We start from the raw sequence: 13,428 nt of genomic DNA on the forward strand, positions 1-13,428 counted from the left end.
CCTCTGATACAATCTCAAGGGAAAGTGAGTTCATAAAAAAAAAAAAAAAAGACATAAGTTGCTTAACTACCAATTCTCTTTTATAGACCATAGACAGAAAAAGTTCTTTAGACAAAGATATCCACCAGATATCACTTCCCAGTGTCCTCCTAATGAGGCAGAAATGTTCATGATTCTGCCTTTGAAAAATAAAAAGCTATTGTTATTTGTCTCTCTACTCTAATTCACGCTCCATTCAGCCAACAAAATGATTTTCCTAAACTGAAAGTCTGACCATGTTACTCACTTCACTCAAAAAACTTGGGTGGGACTAGAGGGCCAAACTTTGGAGAAGAATATTTGAAACAAGGTGTTAACTCAGTGGAATTGATGAGATGATTGTTTTCTAGTTCACATATATACTTAGTACTTAGCATGGTGATGTAATGGTTCTCTAAGTTCACACATAATCAGTATACGTAATGATGTAATTACAATACGGTATATAAATGCTAACAAGGACTAGAAGATAGACCTTTTATCTTTGACTATCCTTGTGGTGGCTCTCCTGCCTCCTGCACTGTGGGGGAGACTGGCAGACTGGCAAACTACTGAAAGAAACTGGGGATAAACAGTCAGACTTTAAGTCAGACTTCTGGAAGAGTATGGAACAGACTGGTTCAGACTGGGAGGTTCACCCACTCTATCACACTGTCTCCTTGATGAAGGATTGTTTTGGGTGCCTCTCAAAGCCTCTTGAGCTTCTTTTGTAAGCTGGTGTGGTGAGTTCAAAGCACTGTTTCCTCTTAAAATGTTATATAATGATTGTAATTATATTCCATCCTCTCTCAGTTTTGGACATTTTCTTGGCTGTCCCTCATGTCTCCTATTATCACCTCCTCATCTCTGTGGAATGGCTTCCTTTAAATCTCAGTTTAAATCTCATTTTCTACAGGAAGTAATTCTTAATCTCTCATTTTAGTACCTTCCCTCTGATAACTATTTCTTAGTTATATTCTATGTAATCTTGTCTGTATAGATTTATTAGTTGCCTCCCTCATTAAATTTGAGGGGAGAGGCTGGACTTTTTTTTTTTTAAGTATTTCCAGTGTTGGCTTCTTCCCCTCTCCCCACCCAAACAAACATTTGACAAGCGCAAACTAATTTTAATAAGTAATAGATATTTAGAGGGTAAATCTGTTCCCTAATAAATAATATATTGTATTCCAAAGTCTAGCATAGATTATTATTTTTTAATTTATTTACACTCTTGCCTATAACTTGTTCAACTACAATACGTTCTATTTTCAGGCACATGTGCGGGATTTCTTCAGTGTATCATGCTTGTCACCTAGTAGGCCCTTTAATAAATGTTTGCTGAATAGCACAACACAAGGACATAATGTTTTCTTCTCTGGAAGATTTCTCAAGCCTCTCGGATCCAGTATTACAGAAAGATAACTCCTAAAACGGTACACTTAATCTCCTTCACTGTGAGTCATCATGGACTCGTTTTTACCCAAGTAGCCAAAAACAGCTGAAAGTCTCCATTTTCTTTTCTGCCCTGGCGGGGCCCAATAATGACCTGCTCGCCTAGGGAGCTTCTGTTTCAAATGGAAAAGCTTGGCCCTAGTAGCGCATAGTAAAGAGCTAAGCCCTCGTTCCTTAAAGGGACAGTGGCGGTGCTCAGCCTCAATAGGATTACCCCGGTATTTCTCATTCACTGCTTTGTATTTAAAATAAAACCCCCCACAGGTTTAAGAAAGTAGCCTGTCTTGTGTGGGTGCTTTATTTCAAAGTCCAGTTCTGCTCCAAGGCAGAGAAATGTGCCAAGTCCGGAGAAAGGCCGGCGTGGGTTAGATTTGGCTGCAGCGCTCTCTGGGGTCACTAGCACCGTGAAGGCTGTGGGGCTGAGAGGAGTTGTCATGGTTTCCTCTCCGAGCTCCTCTCTTCACGCTGAGGCGGCTGCCAGGCTTGGCGCAAGAGCGTCTCTAAGTAGCGGCAGGGGGAGTGAGGGGGTTGCGGCGCAGAGGACTGGCGTCTGGCCGCTGGATGGCTGAACAGGATTAAGTTTCTTGGTAGTGAGTGTATGTGTGCGTGTGTGTGTGTTTATCTATCCTGTAGCTCTTCTCTGGGCCGTTACTTCAGAAGAGAGCGGTTGGCCAGGCGAGAAAACCAGAGCCACAAACGACCCTCTCCCCACTTCCCTATTCCCCCGCCTCCTCTCCTCTCTTAGTCCCCGCCCGAAGCAAATCCCATCTAGCTGGGGAGGGCTGCAGGAACGAGCTGGGTAAGGAGTTGGAGCTTGGAAACTCTCCTAAGGGGCGGTGGAGGCGCGGCGGGGTGAGGGGGGCGGAGGGGGGGGGTGAGGAATGTTCCCTCTCTTCCCCTCAGCCCAGCCCTTGTTCAATTCCCGGGGAATGTTCCATCGGGATCTCGTGATTCCGCGTGTTTTGTTTGCGCGCGCTTGCGGGGTGGGAATACGGGATGCGTTGGCTCCAACCCTAAAAAGAGCCTGTGGCTTTCTTTACAAAGAGAAAAAAAACAAAAACAAAACAAAACAAAAAAACTCTTCTCCCTCGTCTCTTTAAAAGGACAGGATTTGGAAGTTTCCTTTGGCCGATTCCATCCTCTCCTTGCAGTGTTCCCCCTCTCCTAAACATGGAACAGAAGTTCTCTTTTTTTCTTCCTCCTTGGATGGAGGATTGTAAAGAATGTTGCTTTTTAGGGGGCCGAGGGGAGGGGATAACACCAGGCTTGGACATGCAGGAGAGGGAATGGAGAGGGATGCGTGCGTGCGTGTGTGTGTGTGTTTTTGTATGCGCCGGGCTGTTGGGGGTGGGGATGGGGAAAGGGGGAGGTTTGGAAGCCTGTTGCTTTCTCTATGTTGCTGTATCTTCTGAGATTTCAGCGCTTCGGCTGCAGTCAGGGCTACTTCAGAGATGTTACTGGTGAATGGATTGAGAGACAGCTTCTATTAGGGGGTTCCGGGAGGGCCAAAGGGTAGAGATGCTGCTCTGTAGACGTCTGCTTGGTTCTTGAGAAGCAGCGTAGCAGCAGCTAAGAAGGCGGCGGCAGCGGCTAGCGACAGCGACTCTGGCAGCTGTGGCCGGGGACCCGGATCAGAGCTGCATAATTGGTAGGAGGCAGAGTAGAGCATATAACAGCAGCGTTTCTGCCCTTGCATCTGCGGCTAGTTTCAGTTGCGAATTTTTAGCCGTCGCTCTTTTTCATTTCCCCGGTTCAGGCCCCTTTCGCCCGCTGCCTTCGTCTTTGTTTGTGATCTCTGCTTTAGAAAACATCTTTGAATGCAGCGTTATTTTGGAATTGTCATGTATGTGTGTGTGTGTGTGTGTGTGTGTGTGTGTGTGTGTGTGTGTATGTGTGTATGCGCGTGTATGTTTGGGTGAGGGTGGGGATGGGGGGGGTGAAGATAGAGTAGAGATATGTTTTAGCTTATCTTTACTGCAGCACAAAGGCTGGGCTATTTACAACAACCCACATGAAATTTCAAGTTTGGAGTGCTGGAGAAGGAGGAGGAGGAGTTGATAGTGGAGTGGGGTGGGGGATGGGAACGTGTTACATGCGCAGTTTGTGTGATAGCAGAATGTACAATATACAAATGTATGCAGACCCAGTACTGTGAAACATCTTAATATTTTCTGCCTATCCATTCCAGGATTGCTGACTTACTGTGCCCAGTAAAAGCAGCTGGAAAGTGTAATACACTTCTGGAGTGGTGCTTTTTTTTCCCTGCTTATGAGATAATGGAGAAACAAATTCACCAGTTAGGAAGGAAACTCCTCTCTCTTCTGATGGAGAGACAAATCTAAAAACAAAACAAAACAGTCAGCTCTGTCTATAACTCATGTTTGGTGGGCAACCCTGTTATTAACTGTTCCCTTTGTGTCTCTCCATAACCATTTGGTTTTTATACTTCTTTGATATGGTCTCCTTTTTTACCTGACACTGTGGCAATCGAAACATGAGTAGTATAATGGAAAGAAAATTCACTTTGGATTCCAGATAACTGTTTTTGAATTCAGATTCTAATACACTTTCTAGATTTATTATTATGGGCCAATCACTGAGACTGACAATTTTCTCACTTGTAAAGTAGAATTGATGATAATAGTTGTACCTTAGGCATTGGTGAAGAGAGTGCTTTGTAAAGCTTTAAGTACTGTAAGAATAGCTATAATGATGATGATGATGATAATAATCAGAATTTTGGCAGCAACCAATGGAGGAAAGATTTGTTATGGTTTTAAAGGTTATATAGCCATTAGTGATAACTAATGTTTAGTTACAGAAAATTTAGAATGGCAACTGTACCTTGGAATAAATGAGAGGTCTGTGAACCTGTGCTGTATAAATGAATTTTATTATTATTACTACACCCACATTTGAATTTCTTAAATTGACCTAAGACCCTTTTACCATAAAAAACTGGTAAACTCGTGTCTTTGGATATGATTTGGTCCACATATTGAAGCCTATTTATGCAGACACCAATTTATTCTAGATAGCCAGATGGATCCTGCCCAAGTGGAGAGGACCAATTAAAGCCATTTAAAGTTTTGCAAATCAGATGTCTCACAAATACCCTATAATGGATTAATTGTTTAAGTTACTTAAGGTAATCTCAAGCTCTTTGGAGCCCCTCTTAAGCAAAATGATGAAGTAGAGAACATTTCTTTTTCTTAACCTCTTCCCTCTCTTCAATGTTAGGGAAAGTTAATGAAGTAAAACTTTATTTATGATCTTATCAACATTTTGATTTTATTGATGAGTATATAGTATTGCAAACATACCTGTCTTTTTTCCTGTTGACTTTTCTCTTTGTTTTTCTTTTCTGTTTTTGTTTTTGTTGTTGTTGTTTGTTGTTTTTCTTGAGTTAGTTTGCTAACATTGGATTTGGAAAGACCAGTTGCAGTCCTCATTCTACTATTTATTACCTGCATGGCCAAGGACAAGTCATCCTCTTTATGCCTCAGATTCTTCATCTGTAAAGTATAGATAATAAGAACTGCAATGGTTGGCTCACAGGGTTGTTGTTAGAGTCTAAAGATAGAATGCAAACTTTAAACATTATTTAGTCATTATTATTTTGATGATGATTCCCTTGCCTTTAGGCTCTCTATTATTACTGATATATTCTGGAAAGCCACAACATTGTCTAGTTGAGAGAAAGGAGGATGGTTGCTCATTCCTTGGGGAGAGCTGTTTTCATTGTCTTTTTAATTTCATTATATAAAAGGTCCTATTTTATCTGTACCTCCTGCTTCATAAATGGTAAAGGATGATGCAGTGTTGCCTCTGAGTGATTGTGCACATCATCTTTACAGCCTAGAGGTGCTCCAAGAAACCCAGTTTTTGGAATGTAGTTTTGGATAATGAAAATCCTGGGTGATTAGTTTTAGCCTACAGCTGCCACAGAGGATCTGTTTCCAAAATGGACTAGTTCTAGAGATCTATAGGGAGAGGGAAAGATGTGGTAGAAGTTAGAGAATTGTTGGATTCATTTGGAGAAGTACTTAAGGAGTTTGGTTTGTATTTCAGAATTACTCCATTGCACTGAGGATGCTATAGAAGTCACTATGGTTTAATGGTAAAAATGCTAAATTTGGAAGACTTGACTAGGAGATCTCCAGGCTCCCTTCCACCTCTAAATCCAGAATCCTGATTTAATTAGCTTCCCTGTAGTGACTGTGGGGAACTGCAGTTTTCTTCCCTCTCTTATTGGTTTTTATGAATTCACAAATTTAGATTTCTTAGATAATGGCACCATTAATTCATTTTAGCCTGAGAAACATTTATTTGGAGCCTGCTAGGTGCAGAGGCACCCTTGAGATGTAATACTCTTGGAACGCCAGTTTCATGTTTTCCATCTGAGTTTATTCTAGAACATTATTATTTGTATTTCAGCATTCTACATTCCTGATCCAACAAAAGTATGCTGATATATTGATGATCATAGCATTTAGAGCTGGAAGAGTCATTAGAAATTGTCTCTTCCAATTCAGATAAGGCCAAACTAGTAAAGTGACAAGTGTGAATTCATTAAAAACAAAACAAAACAAAAAAGCAAGTAACAGAGTTGGTATTTGAACCTAGGATATTGGATTCCACATTTGGGCTGTTTTCCATTCTCCTACTATGCCTCATGTCCTACTGTATTTAAAAGCACTTTCTAAATATGAATTTAGATGGTTGGATTTTTACCAATGTCTGCATATTGATTGCATTCATAAATGGGCCTTGCATAAAATGAATTTTTTGTGGTCAACTGGTCTTTGGTTAATTCAGATTTCCATTGTGCTTTTAAGAATGAAATAGCTGTAAAATCAATGTGGCCATTGTTTTTCTTTGAGGACTTCTTCCATACCAATGTCACTTGGCCTCTTGATTTACTTTATCTAAATACCCCCAACCTCCTTTTTTTGTCCTGGCTTTTCTGGTTCTCTTATTGGACTACAAGAGAGATTATGAGGTGAGTTCCTTTCTTCTTCTGGTCCTCCAAACAGGAAATTACTCGTTTTTTTTTTTTTTTTTTAAAGGGGGTTTATACAAATTAGCATAGGGAGTTAGGCTATCCTACAGAGTATGAAAACAAACAACAAGAGAATATTACAAAACAATGTATTTTCAGCCAATCTCTATTTTCGTTACCCATTTCACTGCTTGTATTTCCTTCCTGTTCTCTCTCTCTCTCTCTTTTGGTTGAAGACTATTCTGGATCTTCACAGATTCACAGAATTTTAGAGTCTGAAGTGACCTTTGCAGCTACCATCTAGTTCAGAGTATACCTTAAAGGAATTCCATTATCACATTCAAGATAAATGGTTAGCCAGTTTCTGCTTAAATACATTAAGGAGCAAGAACCTACCCACCACTCAGAATAGCCCATTGTCCTTTTGGACAGCTCTAATTATTAGGAACTTTTTCTTGCCTTCTATCCCAGTCTGCCTCTTTGTGACTTTCACACATTATTTTTGATCCTATCCCTTTGGCATCAAACAGAAAAGTCTAATCTCTCTTCCATATAACAACTCTTTAATTACTTAAAAATCCTTAACTTCTTTTTCTCCCTTCCCCTTCTTTTCTCTGACTTAAAATTTCTCATTTTCTTCAATCAGTTGTATTATTTGTTTGTTATTTTCCTAAGGCAATATTTGCTCAGAGTCACACTAGGACCCTGGAAATGCTAGGTGTCTGAGGTCACATTTGAACTCAAGTCATCCTGATTCCAAGGCTGGCTCTCTATTCACTGTGCCATCTAGCTGCCCCCAACAATTCCTATATATCATGATATGACAGGTACTCAGGACCTATTACATCCTTATTGCCCTATTCTGATAAACTGATACTCCAGTTTATCAGTGTAATTTATAGTTCTTAGAATTGAACACATTTAAGACAAAGTCTGATGAGGGCAGTGTACCCTGGGATTGTTGACAGAAGAAATACCACTTTCAATGCAGCTCGAGGACACATTAACTTTTTTGGTACCACATCATATAACTGGTTTATATTGAGCATGCAGTCTATCTAAAACCCCAGATCTTTTTTTTTCAGAATACCTGTTGTTTAATCATTACTCCACCTCATATACAGCTGAATTTTTGTACACAGATGTAATACTTCACATTCATATCTGTTGCTTAACAGGATCTTTTTAGATTCTGACTGTCATCCATTGTTGTAGCTATCCTTTCCAGCATAGTAACATCCACATAGAATGCCTTCTAGGTCTGTATCTAAGTCATTGATATGTTACATCGCACATGGATCAAAGCAAAGATACTTAGGGTACTCTATAGGATTCCTACTTCGATGATGACCTTAAACTATTAAGAACTACTCTTTGTATCAGTAAATTTTATTTACTATTTCTTCTGCATTTCTCCATCTTTCCTACAGGCATGGTATGAAATACTTTATCAAAACTTTGCTAAAATCTAGATATATTGTATCCATTGCATTCACCCAATCTATTAATCAAGTGATCATGTCAGAAAAAGGAAATGAGATTAGTTTGGCTTCATCTGTAATTTGTTTTTAAATATTATATATATTATATATTATTGTATATAATATTACATAGTGATTTGAATTTGATAAATATGAACATTTTTTAATGAAAAAAATCCCCCAAATAAAATTGTATACAAAATTAGGAATTCGTTCTGTATAGCTTGGTGTTTTTACAAAGTATATAATAAATTCAAAATGTTTCAGACTTGCCTTGAATGTATCTTTCCCAATAAACTTTCTTATATTTTCTGGATGAAAAAAAAAAAAAAAGCTTAAATCACCTTCCTTCTCTCTCTCTTTCTCTCCCTCTTATCTTCCTTCTTTCCTTTTTCCTCTTCTCTCTTCCCCCAAATCACAATTCCCCATTAAAAAAAGCAAACCAAAATAAGCAACACAACTTGTAACTTTTAGCAAATATCATGTTTCATTCTGCATCTGAAGTCCATTATTTCTGGTTGAAGCCATGCTGATTCCTTGTAATCGGTACTTTTCCTATCAACCATATTTTTAATGACCTAGTTTAGAATTTTTCCAAGAATCAAAATTAGGTTTCAACATAGATTTATAGTGTGTAGACTTTACTTCCATCCCTCCCACTTTTTTCCTTTAAAAATTAGGAAAAATATTTTTCAGGTTTTATGTTTCATTTATTTAAGGTATAGTGATTCAAGAGTTATATCTTCTAGTTTTCTGACAACCAGATGACTAATTCATGTGATTCAGGTGACATAAATTTCATTTATGGTACAGTAATTCAATTGTCATATTTTCTAGTTTTCTGAGAACCAGATGACTAATTCATGTGATTCAGGTGACATAAATTCAACAGAGGCAACTAGGTGATTTTTTACCATCTTCCGACTTATTTTGAATATGAACTTCCATTTTGTCCTGCTAGTTCAAGGACTAAGATTATTCTCTTTGCCATAAAAAATAGAATCACAAGAATTGAACAGCTTGTTTCAGAATGATCCTCCTTTACTGCTTTAGATATCAGTCTCAAACCATCGAGTTCCATTAGCAAAGCTATACTTTTTTTTTTTTTAAGTTCTTATGGAATCTCTTGGTATCCTTTCCTTGTTTCTCTAGTTCTTCATAGTGACCTTCTCTGTCCTAAGAAGAATTAGACCTTGCCCTTTACTTTAGAAAATGAAATTGAGTTTTCACTCTATCCTCTCCTAAGGTTTGTTCTTTTTTGGATTTAAGAGTGTTTGTTTCTACTAGAATACTCTCTTGAGCCCATTCTTGGAAAAATTGATAATTTAACTTCTTAAAAGCTCTTTCTCCTTCCACATAATAAAAGAGTGAGTATTATTCTACTTATAATTAAGAGAAGATAGACAGCATTGTTATGATAAGATGCAACTATAGAAAAAACCTTGGATTAGGAATGGAAGCCGAATTCTGCCATTTACTAGTTGAATATTTTCTCACAAGTCATGGAGCTTCTCAGAGGCCCACATTTCTTATCTGCAGAATGAGAAGTTTGGATTAGATGATCTTTAAACTCAGTTATCCTATGATCTAAGTTCTTTGAGTTCTACAAAGAGAAAGATAATTTTGTTACACTCTATTTCATTCACACCACATCTAGAACATTTAAGTTCAATTCTGGCTCTATACTTTAGAAGAAACACTGACAAGCTAGAGTACATAGAAGTAGAGTACATAGAAGTACAAGGAGAGGAAGGCAGAGAGACCTGGCTGGTGAAGAGATTACAAATCTGGCTTGTGAGTATTAGTGGAAGAAAGGGAGAATATTATTCTAAACAAGAAAAGGCTTAAGGAGAACATATAGTAGTCATGAATAAATCAGTATTTATTATTTGAATGGCTTTCACATGGCAGCCAGATTAGTTGTTCTTCCTCATGCTAGGAGTTATATGAAGGTGAATTTCAGTACAAAAGAAATACTCCCCAATAATTAGAGCCATTCAAAGTGGAATAAGAGACCTTGGGATGATAGTGAGTTCCTTGACACTATAGGTCTTTAAATAAATGCTGAATGACAATTTATTGGGCATTTGGTAGATGAGATCAGTAATTTAGGAGGAGTTTGCTCTGTATGATCAATTGTGATTTTATAATTCTTTTATTAATTTTTTAAAAATTGTTACTGTGAAGTGATTCCAAATTGTACAGTTTATACTCTCTTAGTATGGAGTTAGCTTCTCTCCCTATAAATCTAGACAAACATTTGGGTTTCCTTCTTGACTACATGGTTTAAGCCAGTGTGATCCTTAGGGCTATACTCCACATGTTGGTGGTACTTACAGTGTCTCTCCAAGGCAATTTTTCTTTTCTTGTTTAAAGCCTACTGTCTCTTGCTGCTCTCTCCTCTAGTTTTGCTTACTTCCTTATGAAGTGGTCATCGAGGCTGAGATGACAGATGCTTTGGACCAAAATGAGCAGTGACTACTTTCCTTTTCCTTTCCCCTTAATACACTGCATTTATTCTCAACCATCAAGCTCACTCCTGTGCCTATCTTGCTTCTAGGGCCCATGTCCTTGACCTGTTACCTTGGACTATTCTATGGATAGATTTTAGAGGAAGCATGAACCTGAATAGGGAAAAATACATACATATTCCCTTATTTTTACTAACCTCTCGCTAAAATTTGTCATTTCCTTCAATTATATGGGCAGGAAACAGTGTTCTAAGAAGTGATACATATACAAATCAACCAGACTGACAAACATGAGAAACAAACAAAAAAAAAGATGAATAATCTCTGTTTAGGAAATCACTTTGTATACATTCCATTCTTCACTGTGTATATATGCCATCTTTAATCATATAGCAAATAATTCCAATATGTAGATTAACTTTTTCTTTGCCTCATATCTTCCTCCAATTGTAGAGATTAGAGATGGGAGAGACATTAGGGTTCACTAGTGTAATCCCTTCATTTTACACATGAGGAAAACTGAGACCCAGAAAGACTGTTCCTTGTTTAAGGAAACTGTCATTGTTGTGTTCTTTGGTTTTGGAGAGGATCAATGACATCCTGAAGTGATGTCTTGGCTTGTACCTAAATTGGAATTTAAGTGAGGCAGAATTGTGCAAAGTCTTTACCTTCACTCTTTCTTCCAGACTCATTGAAGTCTAGACAAAAGTTAAAATGCAAGACAAAAGGCAAAATGACTGGTGAAGAACTGTGAAGGAGTGAATGACCTTGGATATCTTGGATATCTTTACCTGCTTTTTCAGCCACTTTCATGGCTTTTGAGAAAAATTGTTCTCGTCTGCCTGTTTTTCCAGGGAAGTCTTCAAATCCTTGGAGAAGACATCTCCTAACTCACCAACAGGTTTAAAACTAGTCCATAATCCACAGGTATTTGAGTCTGTCTCTAAAGATGATTTTACTGGGTGTCAGTACAGTATATGCTACAGCTTCTTGGAGCCACAAAAAGGTCACACAAAAAATTTGTAGCTTAGCTGATGGAATTTATTTCTCCACTTTCTGGACTCTAGATCTGAGGACCATTCCACTTCACTACCCTTGTATTGTTCTTCATATATGCACTTTCCTTTTTTTCCTGCCTGTGACTAACTTTGTCATTTTTAGTTACATTAACAACAAAGGAAAATTAAAGTAAAATATTGCCTGATTAGGATTAAGAATTTTGACCCATCTGACTTTTTTTTTTTAAAGCAAAGCATGAATCAAGTACTGTATTAAAAATAATAATTAACACATACTTAGAACCAGATGGGATAATTCAAGTTAAGAAATGCAGTGATTGCTATGGAATAGTATAGATTGGTCTTGTACTGAATTTTTAATGGATTTCTGTTTACATGTCACCTCATAAAATTATTTAGTTCAGTCCAAGAAACTTTTATTAAATATCTGCTGTGTTTGATACTGGATATTCATTGATTTAAAATGAAACAGGCCTGCCTTCAAGTAGTTGAATAAATGGAAGTGGATGGATGGAATGTTTTATATACACACACACACATACACAGTATGATATACATTAAAATATTAGAGACATGGGAGAGCTAAACAAACTACTTTAAGAAAATTTGATGCAAAATTTCTTCCAGGGAAGTCTTCAAATGCTTGGAGTAGACATCTTCTAACTAGCAGTGATCAGGAAAGACTTCATGGAGGAAATATTTGGGTTGGGCTTTGAAAGAAAGGAAGCATTTTTCCAGGTGGCAATGTGGAGAGAATATATTGCAAACATATAATATTTGCAAGAAGGCCAGAGTCTTCAAGATAAGGTCACTGGAAAATTAGTAGTTCAGTAGGACTAGAAAAGTATTTACATGGAAGTAATGGGGAATAAACCTGAATAGGGATTTTGGAGGTCAATTGCAAAGGGTCTCAAATACCAGCTTAATAATTTATATTTTAGCTTAAGGCAGTTGAGAGACACTGAGATTGGCTTAAACTATTTAAAGAAGATTAATTTATGGAAATATGCTTTCAGATTCTGGGAAACTTGTTAGGTTCTCGTTATCTAGATTGGAAGTGATGAGGGCCTGAACTATCAAGTTGCAGATGTGAGTGGAGAGATTCACTAACTCTAAATGAAATAGCAAAAGGAAATATTCTTTTGAATAGCTCGGGCAAAAATCTCAATTGCCAGTGGATTATTGCCTTAATAAAAGTTGCTTTATAACCTTAATATTTGCATTTGTTCCTTTGAGTCCTATAATGAAATACACTTAGTGAATGTAGTTAAATAGTAGATGAGTTAATTAAGAATCAAATAATCAAGTTTATTGAAAGACAATGAGATCCTTTTAAATGTTTCTGTGAGAGCCTACCATTTGGATGCCTGTGATTAGCACTATAAAAATACAAAAGATAGCTAGAGTGGTATGTCTGCCTGCATGTATGTATGTGTATATGTGTGTATACACACACACACACACACACACACACACACACACACACACACACACATATATATATATATATATTATATATATATATATATATATATGAATATATATATATGATGCATGCATTCATGTTAAGTGTTAAAAAATACATGAATTCATATTTATGGAGATATAATTACCTGATCACTTTTAATCTTATATTTTTCTTTTAGTATAATAACCTATTTGGAGATTTAAGTATTTTTAATATCTGGGCTATTAGGAATCTTTCCATTGAGATCTGAGCTGTTATAGTGGAGTGAAAAGTGACTTTGCAGACAGAGGACCTGAGTGTGAATCTTATTTCTGACACTGTATGTATAATCCTGGGAAAATCTTTTCTTCCCCTTGGGTAGTAATTTAATTTTTGATTGATTGGTAATAGAAAAATGATGACTGGATTTAATTTTGGAAATAGAGCTGCAATTTATATTTTTTACCTTTTTATAATTTTGAATATTTTAATAGCAGTTCCTTAAATATGCCATTGATACATATAACCCTATGTTCAT

The 13,428-nt window shown here is 37.2% G+C and overlaps 1 protein-coding gene across 1 annotated transcript in view; it reads left to right on the forward strand.

Moving 5' to 3' along the window:
• The first annotated feature begins 1,806 nt into the window (after positions 1-1,806).
• The window catches only part of MPDZ (multiple PDZ domain crumbs cell polarity complex component), a 215,033-nt gene continuing 203,411 nt past the window's right edge, over positions 1,807-13,428 (forward strand). The window contains exon 1 of the mRNA XM_051970827.1: positions 1,807-2,269. The gene's annotated coding sequence lies outside the window, so the exon portion shown is untranslated. The remainder of the gene's footprint in view (positions 2,270-13,428) is intronic.

Source organism: Antechinus flavipes, chromosome 1, assembly GCF_016432865.1.
Source record: "Antechinus flavipes isolate AdamAnt ecotype Samford, QLD, Australia chromosome 1, AdamAnt_v2, whole genome shotgun sequence".
In the NCBI taxonomy this organism is placed as follows: Eukaryota; Metazoa; Chordata; class Mammalia; order Dasyuromorphia; family Dasyuridae; genus Antechinus; species Antechinus flavipes.